Source organism: Octopus sinensis, linkage group LG15 (genome assembly GCF_006345805.1).
Source record: "Octopus sinensis linkage group LG15, ASM634580v1, whole genome shotgun sequence".
In the NCBI taxonomy this organism is placed as follows: domain Eukaryota; kingdom Metazoa; phylum Mollusca; class Cephalopoda; order Octopoda; family Octopodidae; genus Octopus; species Octopus sinensis.
The window spans coordinates 17605268-17617742 of record NC_043011.1 but is presented as its reverse complement, the minus strand read 5'-3'; positions in this window follow the sequence as shown (position 1 = coordinate 17617742).

Sequence of the window (12475 nt, the reverse complement as noted above, 5' to 3'; positions counted from 1 at the left end):
GTGATATTAAGTAATATCGTTATATCACTTCAGTTTAATACAGAGGTACCTTGGCACGTGTCTACATGAAAACATTTTCATTCTTCGTATTAATTAGGTACCCATTCCTTTTCCTTATTGTATAGTTTTAAGGCAGCGAGTAGGCAGATACGTTAGCACGCTGGGTATTTTGTCTGTCTCTACGTTCTGAGTTCAAATTCCACGTAGGTCGATTTTGCCTTTCATCCTTTCGGAGGCATACTGGGATCGATCGAATCGACAGGCCGCCTCCGCAAAAAGTTTGAGCCTTGTGCCTGGAGTAAAAATGATTATTGTATAGTTTTCTGCCAGGCATAATGTTATTATTAATTTGTTAATTTTGTAAGATGGTGCATGTGCTAAGATGTTCAATTGATTATGAAGTCAACGCTGATTTTTTTTTCAGTTAACATATTGTTTTTTGAGAGTCCAGTACTGTTCATTTTGTTTTGGTCCCTGAATGCATTCGTGGTTCATGATTCGTAATCAAATGTAATTTTGTGTCGATTCGATATAATGCTACTTTGTAGAATCCTGTGTTATAATCGTTGCTTTTTTTCTTTTACAATCCCTGCCTAACTTGCATGAATAAGGGTTTCTACAATTACAGTTATTATGTGTAGATAATGGAAAATTATTATTATTATTTGTTGATTTATTATGTGTTATTGTTAGTAGGGGTGTTTATATTGTTACTTGTACCATTGTCTTGTACTTTTATTATTTCTGTGTCCTTTAGTATCAATTTGTGTTTTTATCTATTTTCATAGAATATATCTTGTTTTCTATTATTAAAGGGAGGTTTTGTCCTAAAGAGGTTGTGAGAAACTGGAAATCCAAAGCTGATATATTTATCATTAAATATTTTTGCACATCTAGTGTTTTAAAGTTTTTTATTAATAATCATGCTAATAGATTTAATAAAATTTGTCTTTAATTGTTCATTGAAAGCTATTATGACCCATTTGGTTTTATTTGCGTCTGCCTTGTTTATGAAATAATTTCTCGTCAGAATATCATTCTTTCTCACACCTGGTATTAGTTTCTTTCTAACTATGCTTTTATTATCATTATATTATTATCATTCTTATAAATATTGTTGTTATTATTGTTGTCATGGTTAAAATCCATGCTCGGGCTATTCATATTTTTCATTTTTTTATCTTTATGTTTTTATATTTATCTTTTATTTTAAGGTTGTAATAGTCGTTATTCACTCAAGTATTAATTTGGAGTTTATTGACATTAGTGTTATAATAATAATAATAATAATAATAATAATAATAATAATAATAATAATAATAATAATAATAGTAAGAATAATAATAATAATAATAATAATATTAATAATAATAATAATAATAATAATAATAATATAGTTCTTATTTTTAATTATATTTTTGGTATTATGTTTATCATGTTTAGTTTAATTTCCTCATTATAATTGTCTTGTTTAACATGTTTGTTATATTTATGATTGTTATTGGGAATTTTCATTTCTTATTTGCGCTGATATACTATTCGTTATAGGTTTCTAAGTCTCTGTTTTTAATATTACTATTTTTTGTATTTATTCTCAATATTACTTTCAATAGTGTAATTCCTATTGTACATAATTATATGCATGCTTATATCCTGCCTTCTTAAGTGCTATATTGTAATGATCTTTGCGTTTATTATTTAATTCTTTGTTTGAAGATAGGTAATTGATTCTTCTCCCTATATTTGTACTAAGATTTTCTATAATATTATGTTGGCGTTAGGTTTTTGATCAGGTATATACCTATTGGTATATCGAAAGAGTCTGGTGTATCTTTTTTTGCTCAATATTTACCTTCGTGGAATATCACAGTTTTTCTAGCTGCGAGTATAATTTTTCTTTCTTTCATGGACAAGTCTGTTCAATGTTTAGCAAATATGAGTGACTTATTTAATAAAATCGGGTTTATTGATTGGTAATAATCGTTAATGTCCATAAAGATAAAATTGCATTTTTTCTTGTCTTGAAATATAGTATGTCTATTAATTACCTCTTGTGTTCTTGACCATAGTCTAAGTTTAATGTTGGTTTTAGAGAGTGTATATACTTTTCTAAAATTATTTTATTAGATGTTCTAAGGTCCGATTTACATGGGTATATTAGCCTTACTTTAGCATCGATTTCAAAATTTTCTTTATGGTCTCTTAGGCTTATTCTTGGTTAAGAATTTTCATAAATCTCTGTTACGTCGTCAATTTTGTATTCATTTATTATTTTATTAGATTCGAGATTAATATTTCTGTGAATATTTTATTTATTATTTTGTATTTTTGAAGTATTTCTTTATGTAAGAATTCACGGCTACACAATAGAAATTTCCAGTTTTCTTCACCTGTACAATTATTTCTTTCATTATCTTACCTTCGTTTACTTTGTTCTTTAGTTTTAGTAAGTGATTATTCTTGAAAGAATGTTCCTTACACCTTATACATACATCCATACATACATACATACATATATATATATGTTAGTCTATAGAGAAAGAAATTGTTCTTTCTTACAGATATATTGTTCAAGAGTAAACCTGTTTTGTACTAATATCGGTTCACGATACAGAATATTTTTCATGTGTATATAAACTAGTGTTTATCGTTGATTCTTCTTCAATATTAGTATTTTACACCTCTGAAGTATTTATATATATCTATATATGTGTGTGTGTGTGTGTATTTATATATATATATGAATTATAATCATCATACTTTCCTTCTAAATGAATCTGGTGGAAGTGCTCATGATATGAAAATGCATAATAAATACAACTGGTTGTGATATTTTATTTGGCTTTATAATATTCGCTGAAGAACCTGGAATCTCCAGACTTTCTGCACATAATACGGTATCGTAGTTTTTCAAGCCATGAATACAAACAACATAAACAGCTGACTAAAACGCGAATTCTCTATACAGATTATCGACTCGCAAATCATGAGAACTCCTTTAGAAATGCTAATAAAAGATGTAGCACTGGCTTAAGTAACGTTATCTGGAAACTAAAAGATTGCAATAGAGCTTATAAAATTAAATGGAAACTTTAAACAATGCTCATGCTTATAAAACACCGGCCAAAACCTGTTCACCTTTCCTAGTTTATACACACAACATTTTATTCTCTAAACATACACTTTCCGACAAAATTTCCCAATATTTACATGTACACAAATATACTTTTTCTAAGTATAAATAATTCACCACATTTTTCTCACAAAACAATAATAATATATAATACATCTGATATAACTTCTCTAATATATTCTATGTAAACCTAACAACTCTGATTATACATACATTCCACCTTAATCACATATTGTTTTTATATAAACCATGCCTTTTAATGTTCCAATCACACGCTCTTAATACTATTTCTTATAAGAAATATACTTATAACCCATATTCTTATTCCCATAATATTATTTAACTCTTCGATATTTTTTCTACCTGAGTCTAAATCTTGCAAGTTCACTCGCATATGTATATAAAAAAGCATACATGTATATGTATGTGTATATGTATATGTGCATGTATGTATATATGTATATGTACTTCTCTATACGCATGTATCTATATCATACACATAATTTCTATTTATACCTTCAGTATGTATCGCTTGCAAAATAAATATTATTCTTCTCTATATGCCCCACATACCTCCTTCGAAATTTGTTTCATCTGTCATTTAGTCCAAATTCTTTCCCCTAAGTAGACGATGAGAGATAATCCGTTGTTCTTGATTATAACATTTTTTTTAGAATAAGTAGAGAGGATTTTGTTTTAAAAAAAATTATATTTTTTCCTTTGTTTTGCACAAATCTTTAAATTCCTCATAGACGTAAGTATAATATAATCTTTTTATCCATCTAATAGTTTTTCTGCATAATTAAAAGTATGTGTTATTGTATTGAAATGCTTTAGAATAAGTAACGAAAGTTTTTCTTTATAATCGAACGATAAAACTGTATCTTTAAATTTTATTTTACATGTATACCTTCCACTATTAATTGAACTTAAACAGCGAAGCTATAATCCTCTTTACGAGTGAATCTTTAATGAAATTTCTACTTTATTATTACCTAAGTACACAATATAGCCTAATCTTTCTTAGCCATAACTTTAAAATATTAAAATCTACACATATAATTTATTTTATATATCCCAGATCACGTATTGTTTTTTTATAACTTCTTTCGATTCACTAAAACTTTATTTCATTATTCTTGTCCCCAGAAACTTTATTTCTCTTTATATTCCTACTTTATTACTTTTTGTTATCTCTCCCTTTTTCTTATCTCTTCTCTTTAATTCAATGTTTTTGCTTCACATCTTCACAATAACTTACCCTAATTACATAATGCTCCTCAACGCCTTGCCGTCTATATATTTTCTTAAATGATTGCGTAATGTTCCTCAAAGCACACAACCGTCTATTTTTCAAATTTATAATAGCTTTCTGGAAAGTTTTGATTAGCTAATACCTTCCCCTGTTATTCCCTCAGCGTCCTCTCTTACTTTTGAAGTAAACTAATGTTTACATTACGGAGATGCTTAACATATGCATATGTGGTCTTCATTCATCTTATCTAGTAAGCTTTTTGCCACTAACTTGAACTCCTGTGAAAAAAACATGTAAGCATTAGCCTTTTGCTTGAGACTGTTCTGAAGATATCTGGGCACTTTGTTGTCATTTTTGTACATCTAAAATTCTTAACATGGTTCGAACCTTCTGAAGCACTCTTTACATAGTGACCAGATTGAAAAATGTGTAGGCACTTCTTATGTTTATTTTATGACAGTGTGCGTTCAGTTAAATATTTTTGCATTAGACTATTTGCTATGTTCTTAATGTGATACAAATAAAATAAGTATCCACAATATTTTTTCTTCGTTTTCTTGTAGTAATATATATATACACTTTACTCGCTCTTTTACTTGTTTCAGTCATTTGACTATGGCCATACACACATAATTAAACATGCATATATATATATATATATATATATATATGGAAGGCTATATGGATGCATATAGGGGTGTGTACATTAGTGCTGAGTTTTCAGTATTGAGCATTTCCCTATTTAACTATTCTTTCTAAACACAAACAGCTTATCTCATCTTTCACACAAACTTACGTGTTCATACATGCACATGCGCGAGCCGACACGAAAGCCCACATATAAACATACACACACACACGCGCATATAGTACATACTTTCAAAACATCAGCTTCTTGTTTGATGTGTCAATACAACGTGGTACAAACTCCTTTTAAATATTTTGTCAGAAGTATTGGTGAAGCAATCATGCCATCTAACATGACCTCTCTGAAAAAACTGTGGTTTTAAGTTTCTTCGTTTCACACTCGTTGTCTCACAAAGCCTCTAAACTGTGAACTTTTCTATGTGTTTTCCCTCTCTCTCTCTCTCTCTTTGTATATATATATATATATGTTTGTATGCATGTATGTGTGTATGTATATATGTATATGTAAGTATGTATTTATATATATAAATTATATATACATGTATATATACTTATACATTGATTTGATCAATGATCTCTCTCTTCATATATATGTATATATATAATATATATGTATATATATATATATATATATATATATATATATATATATATATATATATATATATATATATATAATATATGTATCTATATATATACATGTGTGTGTATGTATATATATATATATATATATACATTGATTTGATCAATAATATGAACAGTACTCTTGATTCTTCTGCAAATCTATGTAAACTTGTCAGTAGCCTTCGGTTACCAATATATTTTAGATGAAATATATTACAAATATCTATGTTGACATGCATTGTAGATATCAAAGAAGGGATCGCCATAAATCAAATAATTTCTGGTTTGTTCACAACATAAATATTATGGTACTATTTGATTTTCCTTTCTACTCAGGTTTATATTTTCTGAAATTATACTTAGTCAGTTTATTCTAAGCAACAGCCGAATGTTTTTCACTAAATATCCCACAGTATTTACCATAGATGAAGCAGCTTAGACAATGCTTTGGTAATAAAGTAACAGAAATTAAAAAGCAATGCCAAAACATCTGCGAGTGACAATATTTGAAGAGTAGTTGTTGCCAATTATTGCCAGGAAATAAATTCTAATTAGCATTTACTCCTCCAAGACCAGAAGCAACCACCATAACTTTTCGCTGTCTTTATGTATATTTTGTAGGCATGTCTTGTATTTGTCCAAGTAGAACATTAGCCACATGAAGTTTGCTAGTTGTCAAGGTCCAAGCGAAATTCTTCTTTTGGTTAATATCAATAAAAAGAATATTGCTGCATTGCTCCTGAATTCAGAGTAATTGGTTACTTTCTATCGTGGTATCCACGTAGTAGCTGGAAATTGTAAAAGAGTAAAGATTTTGTGTCACATGACGTAGAAAAACGTTGCTGTCACCTTAGAACTTGCTGGGCCTGTCCGTTGGAGTCTAGTGGCAGGTATTTAAAGGGAAAAATTTGACAGGTCAGTCAGTCACCGGCTGACACTCGTTGAGGTCAGAGAGCAGAAGAAAGAAGAAAGAAGACATGCACCCAACGCCAGAGCTGAAGACACTTCCGAAAGGGAGTGGCCCGCCACGTCAAAACGGTAGAGGAGTAGGAGCCGAAAACGGACGTGGTTTCTTCTGATGATGTCTTGAGCTAACTGGATCCTATAAAGCAGCTGTTGTGGCAGTAGACCACGAAACACGTTTGTAATTCCCCAAGAAATGAACTTCTATGGAGTAGGCTGCTCTTCTAGAGAAATAGTCTCCAATTATTTTCTTAAAGTCACACTGCTTTATGTAGTCTTAAAATAGAAGGGATGGTATTGTCTTGAACAACTTTGATAATTGGTCTTCTTAATAATAGCAGACGTTGAAGTAAGGAGCAACTGTTTATCTCGCTTTGCCTGCCTGAAAGAAAATATGAAACAGACAAGATTTTTTTAGAAAGTAAAGTGAAATCTTTGAAAACATGAACGTGGAATTGAAAATATAGTAAATTATATTAAGAGACTAGTTATCTGAGATTGACGTAGTCTCTGATGAAAGTAATAGTTATGATATCTAATTTCAGCACCTCGATTGAGCCGATAAAGGCTTCCTTGTGAGGACTGTATATTATATCACTTGTGGCTTCCTCTGTGTGTGTGTGTGTGAGTTTAAGAATTCTTAGTTAGTTTGATTTTGATATCTAAGCAATCTAAAAGGCATTTAATAAAAAATAGTTTACACGATACAAATTTATCGAAAATATTTTAATCAATCACTTTTAATTTTCATTTTAACTTCCTCTTTCATGATTTTTATAACTTTCCGTTATATAAAATTTCATGGCAATTAAATTGTATCTAATACAGCATCTTATACAGGGATATCGCAGCGTGTTTCACCATATTTAAATAGTGAGCCATAAATATGTAATTAGAAATGGTTACGCAGTAAAAAGAAAATACAGCTCCAACTTAAGGGCTATTATTAATTTGATTATTAAGGCAGGGAGCTGACAGAATCACACACCGGGCGGCATTTCGTCCGTATTCACGTTCTCAGTTCAAATTCAACCGAGATCCACTTTGCTTTACATTTTTCTTTTTCTTATTTCGATAAAATAAATATCAGCTGAGTACTGGAACCGATGAAATCGACTCATCCCCTTCTCGAAATTGGTGGTCTTGTACCAAATCTTGTACCAAATCTTGTACCAAAATTTGAAATCAATATTATTTTCATTATTTTTAGCATGCTGGAAGACAACTCTGGATATATTTCCGTCTTATGAGATGTCATCATATAGCTATACTTGCTTGTACTAAACAAAATAGTGAATTACTAGTTAAATGCACAATATCATACAAATTTAAGAAGGAACATCACTGAGATGAATGGCATAATGTCCCCATACACATGCAACGTTCAAATGGTAAATTAACGTTAATCCCTCTATCTCTGTCTCTCTCTTTCTCTCTCTCTCTCTCAACAAGGTCTTGCAGATATTTATGATGCTTCATACAATGATGGTGATGATGATGATCATGATGATGCTGTGATGATGATGCTGTGATGATGATGATGATGCTGTGATGATGATGGTGATGATGATGATGATGATGATGAATTTATCATCATCCACATGATTGAACATGTGTGCTGTCGTTCGAGCGCACACGCGTGTGTGGGTTTGGGCGCGTATGTGTGCGTGGATGAGTGCGCATGCGCTTTAAAGATGTACAAAAAAATGGTCTACGCAATTAAATTGCTAATAAATAAGAACTGTAGTCTTAGCAGTAATTGTTATCACCTCACAAAAAAAAAGTAGCGACGTAATTCAAAAGAATTCAGAGATACCACTCAAGGTTAATTCGTATGAAAAGAAGTCATTCACACAATGAATCTTAGCAGGCATCAGGTGACTTTTGGCTTGCTTTGGTTTCCCAGAACTTAATAAGAGACCTAAGGATGTGTATGTTTGTACCGTAACTGCAAACAAAGATGCGACATGCCACCGTCATTCGATGGGAATTATACCTCAGGGGGTAATTATTAATTTATTACAATTATCTCTGCTTTGGGGGGGGGGAGATTTGCTAACAATTGAAATTTATTCGATTTCTATCTTTAACAAAGCGAAAAATTTCAGTTAATTAAGAATGATACGCACACCTGTACACACTTATAGCTACATATACACACAACTATAAACACTCAAAAATAGACATACACATGAATATGTATACATATGTGTGTTTTTGTGTGAATGTGTGTGTGTGTGTGTGTGTGTGTGTACATTTTCATGTGTCTAAAACGTTTTGAACGCACACGTGCGTTCACGAACACAATCACATGAGTGTGTGTGTGTGTGTGTGTGTGTGTGTGTGTGTGGTGTGTGTGTGTGTGTGTGTGTATGTGTGTGTGTATGTGCGTATAAAAAAGAGAATGACAATTCCGTTGGAATGACTAAAACAGATTCAGCTTCGAATAAATGTTATTCGACTAATTTCGTTCTGCCTACTTCCAATCAGTATTTTTCTACCAGCTTTACAAATAAGATAAATGTGAACTCATAAACACATTTGTGTGTGTATATATTATATAAAATCCGTTCTGTCTGTCTGTGTGTGTGTCTTCTATGATCTCGGGCATCCTCCATCCGATTGTGTTCAAATTTGATATGTAGATACCGACTGTATCAGGCCGTGTAAAAGTCTTCAAAAAATTACAAAAATAAATTGCAGGTGAGATAAAGCTCTTGGAACGTACATTTGTAAAATCGTTTTTCTTGGACTAAAAAGAAAGTCTATCTTTATTTCTTCTTTTGCCGGTGTTTCAAATTTAGCTTATATCAGTGTTTCTCAAAGGAGAGGCCTATGGGACGGTCGGACAAGTTGTTTTCAGAAAATTTGGTTTAAATGTGTGACAACTCAGCACCGTCTACTGGACGGGGGGTGTTTTTCTCGTATATATATATATATATATATATATGTATGTATGTATGTATGTATATGCGTGTGTATATGAGTGTATGTGCGTTTCTGTGTGTCTGTGTCTACTTACGAATATAAGGAAGGCTAGGGACATTTGTGGAATAAAATTGGCTCACTGCAGAGATTCTTCGGGTCAAAACACAGGTTTTCATTCCCGACATTCGACAGAGATTATTTTATATGTACTACCTGCTTCTCTCTCTCTTTGTCTCTCCTTCTTTTTATCTACCCCTCTCTCTCTCTCCTTCTATCTATCTACCCCTCTCTCTCTCCTTCTATTTATCTGTCCCTCTCTCTCTCTCCTTTTATCTATCTACCCCACACTCTCTCTCCTTCTATCTATCTACCCCTCTCTCTCTCTCTCTCTCTCACACACACACACATCCTCACAAATGCACGCACACACACACACACACACACACTTTGTATATAACCTTTTCTTGTGTCTACATGCGTGTAAAACGTTTTTAATTAATTGAAATTTTCCGCTTCCTTAAACGCAGCGAGCGAATAACTTGAAGCAGTTGTCGGTAAGTCTCAAAAAAAGCTGGAGATAATTGCAATAAATTAGGAATTTCACTCTCAAAATTAATTTACATTCAAGTGTGAAAGGAAATCTTGTCTGTGTTTGCAGTGTTACGTGCTACAAGTATGCGAACTCACTTTCTATGCAAACACACACACACACACACACACACACATACATAAATATTACTTTTTATCTTTCACTTGTTCAAGTGATTAGACTACGACCATGCTGGGGCACTGCCTTGAGGATTTTTGTTGTCGAATGAATCGACCCCGTACATAAAATTTTTAAGCCCGGTAGTTATTCTCTCGCTCTCTTTTGCAGAGCCGTGGACGTAAATACACCAACACCGGTTGTCAAGTGATGGTAGGGAACAAATAAGGCGGTGAGCTGGCAGAATCGTTAGCACATTCGTCGAAATGCTTAGAGGTATTTCGTCTGCCGCTATGTTCTGAGTTCAAATTCCGCCAAGGTCGACTTTGCCTTTCATCCTTTCGGGGTCGATTAAATAAGTACCAGTTATGCACTTAATCCGTTTGTCTGTCCTTGTTTGTCCCCTCTGTGTGTAGCCCCTTGTGGGTAATAAAGAAACAGGTAAGGAACAAATACAAAGGCATATACTCACGCACACACAAACGCACATATATATATATATATATAGGTGTGTGTGTGTGTATCTCTCTCTCTCTCTCTCTCTCTATATATATATATATATATATATGTGTGTATGTATGTATGTATGTATGCTTGTATGTAGGTAGGTAGGTAGGTATGTACACATGCTTCTTTCAGTTTTCGTCTACCAGATACACTCAGAAAGCTTTGGTCGACCCGAGACTATAATAGAAGACACTTGCCCAATAGGACTAAACTCGGAACCATGTGATGGTAGGGAAGTAAATTTCTCCTCATACACTTCTTATCACAAACGTTTTCCACCATATTATATATTATGTGTGTGGTGTGTGTGAGTGTGTGCGTTTTATGTGTATCTGTGTATATGTGTTCGTGTGTGTGTATATGTATGTGTGTGTGTGTGTGTGTGTGTGTGTGTGTGTGTGTGGTGTGTGTGTGTGTGTGAAATAAATTATTTCATATAATTCAGAAATTATATGAAATAATACCCATAAATGAGAAAACATAGCAAAGATTTTCTTTGCGTTCTATAATTTCTTTTTATCCCTTGATATTTCGAAAAAGATTCCTCATTTCAGGTTGAAATAAAAAGAAAACACGGAAGAAAATCGAGTTAGGTATTTCCAAAAAGGGCATTTCATGCCATTCAATTTGGTTCTCTTGTTGATTTGTGATTTGAGATGAGAATAATTTACTTGATTCTCAAGTCTTAATCTTCAAGTCTTAAACTAAGATGGATAATACTCACTTTGTGGCATTTGTCGTAGTTTCATTCTATAGTTATTTCCCTGATCACCTGAAAATAATTGCCTTCTTTCTATTTCTTAACTGCTGTATATATAATGTTCTTTTAATTTTAAACATAGTTCTAACTAGCACTCAAAACCACCAGTCTAATGGAAACTAGCAGACCGAAACTACGAAGAGCCTCTCAATGTTCTTCCTGAAAAAATACAATGTACAAATATACATACGTGTGTGTGTGTGCGTGTGTACGTATGTATTTATGTAAGTATGTATCTATACATACATACATACAGACAGACAGACAGGTACGCGGACATAATCATCATGAATTAACGTCAGCTTTCCATGCTGGCATAGATTGGATAGGCCAACGAACCAGACTACGTCAAGCTGACCCTTCTAATGCTATGGAGAGTGGTGGGTGCTTATGTACTAGAGAGGTCACCAAGGAAATTCCAGTTTTTCTTTTGGACATGTATATGTGGCTTGGGAAACTCTTTGGCTCTTCCACGTGTGATATATGATTTTATCTCCTATAGTTTCCTTGATTCAGCCAGGCTGGAGCACCGCCTTGCAGGTCTTTTTACTTGAATGAATCAACCTCAGTAATTATTTTCTGTTTAGACTGATACTTACTCTATCGGCATCTACTGCCGAATTAATAAGTTACGAGGACGTAACTACACCAACCGCGGTTGTCTAGGGGTGATGGTGTGACAAACAGAGACATACAGACATACACACACACAAACGCGCATCTTTAGGTTTCCGTCTACCAAATCCACAGACAAGTCTTTGGTCAGCCCAAGGTTATAGTAGAAGACACTTGCCCAAGATACCACACAGTGGGAATGAACCACCGGAACCGTGTGGCTGGAAAGCAAACGTTTTACCACACAACCACGCCTGCCCCCTAAATATTGCTTTCGAAATATTCTTGACGATGGCGTTGAGATACTTTTGAAAGCTTCAAGAATTTTGTTTCTTT